General features: G+C 60.2%; 1 pseudogene; it reads right to left on the reverse strand.

Moving 5' to 3' along the window:
- Window positions 1–658: 658 nt before the first annotated feature.
- Window positions 659–1959, reverse strand: part of LOC103610222 — an 8244-nt pseudogene continuing 6943 nt past the window's right edge.

Genomic DNA, 1959 nt, shown 5'->3' on the forward strand with positions numbered 1-1959 from the left:
TTAAACAAAACAATAGTCTTTTTTTTTTCGTAGAAAAGGAAATCATAATGCAATTTACTTTTTTTTTTTTTTTTTTTTTTGCGGGTCGGTACTGGATCACAACCTGTGACCTTGAGATTATAAAGCTGCCCTGTACCCAACTGAGCTAACCAGCCAGCTACAACGAAATTTAAAAACTATCAGGCTATTAAAAAGAGCTCGTTTGACCTCTTACCCACCCAGTCAAGACAGGCCCCTTCCCTTGGCTTGCGATCCTTGGCGAAGATTGGACCGTACCCTGACGATGGTGGTTAAAGTGACTTGGGCGCATCCCGAGAACAAAGTCTGGTCACACGTTCACACTGGGTGGCGGGAGGAGAGGACATCAAAAACAGACCACATCCTGCGCGGGATGGGCACCGGGAGAAGCGGTTTGGACAAGGGACATTTACAAACAAGCACGGAGGGCACAACAGTTTTATTCACAAATACACAGCAGTCCTTCAAGTTTTCAAGTTTCATAAAAAGGTGGAGTGGAGGGGAAAGGGGGAGAAAAAGCCCAACAAACCAAACAAAAAGAAAAAAAGAAACCAAACATTTTTTTTAAGTGATAAATCGGATTAACGACACAACCGTATCGCTCCAAAGACAACAGAGAGTTGACGTAGTCACACACGGTCTATGGTCTGTCCACCAATTGCAGAGGTGGCCACGCAGAGGAAAGGGGTTCACAGCTGTGCTTTAGAGGTGTCCGGCCACACCCGGCACCCCCGTGCGCGAAGCCACGTGCCCTCGCACCCCTACGCCCGGCCACACGCGCGCTCGCACGGCCACGCGCAGGGACGCCTGCCGGGCCGCAGGCGAAGGGAAGCGGGTCTCGCCAGTCCGCGTCCTCCTCTGTGTGGTGATCGGCGGCGGTACCGTCTAGAGGCCGGGGTCGAGGGACTTCCACCGCTTCCCTCTCGGGAAGACGCGGGCGATGGAGCCGAATGCCATCTTCTCTCCTCTTTTCCCGTCTTTGGTCTTCAAGACCGTCTAGTGACTGTACAATAGGGTTGAGCAGGTTCCTCTGAACCGGAGCCGGACCGTCGCCGTTGCAGAGAGAGTGCGTCCGGTGTCGAGGGGAGCTGATGTCGCTCGGTGTGGACGACCGGTCGCCTTCGGAGATGACGGAGGGCTGCCGGGAGTGGCAGGGCTCACCCTGACCGCTTGCCGGCCTGCAGGGTGCGGGGCAAGGGGCGCGAGTGGTAGGGAGACTGCTGACCCCGGCGGATGGCTGCGGCCGGCGGGAGGTCTGCCCGCACCACTCACTCCTGGTTGCCGGGAGCACCGTCTCGCCCGGCGTGACGAGTGAATGCTGCTTGCAGACGGCCTCGGTCAGAATCGCTAAGGAATGCGTGGCCATGGCCAGCTCGGCCTCCAGCTCCTTCATCCGGTTGTCCCTGAGGTCCATCCGGGGGCGCGGGGCCGTGGCTAGTCCGGGGCCCCGTCCACGGCCTCCGTGGCGTGGCGCTGCAGCTCCCGCTCCTCGGGCTTTGAGCGCGTCCTCGCTGTCCTTGCAGTGCTGCTCCTAGCTGCGGGCGAAGTCGCGGAGCTGCTCCTCGCGGCTCTCCGGCGTGGCGTCCGTCTGGCTCCCCAAGTCCGTCTTCTCACCCTTTCAGCGCTTTCGATCGGCTTCCACGGCCTGCGAGGCTTCTGTGGCTCTGGCGAGCTCCTGTTCCCTCCGGACCCGCTGGACCCTGAGCTCGGTGGCTGAGAGGACCTCGAAGGACTTGCCGCCCTGCGACTCCTCCAGCATCTTCTTCGTCTGCTGGAGAAGGTGATCTTCCACCTGGAGCCCACGCCCTTCTTCCCGCGGGAGCACACGGAGGATGCGCGGGCGCGGGGCGGATCGCCGGGCCTCGCCGTGTCGGGGCACAGCTCTCAGGTTGCGGGCCCCGGCTGCACAGCGCGGCGCTGGGGGCTCCGACGGCGGGGACC

Source organism: Galeopterus variegatus, unplaced genomic scaffold (assembly GCF_000696425.1).
Source record: "Galeopterus variegatus unplaced genomic scaffold, G_variegatus-3.0.2 Scaffold10775, whole genome shotgun sequence".
NCBI lineage: Eukaryota > Metazoa > Chordata > Mammalia > Dermoptera > Cynocephalidae > Galeopterus > Galeopterus variegatus.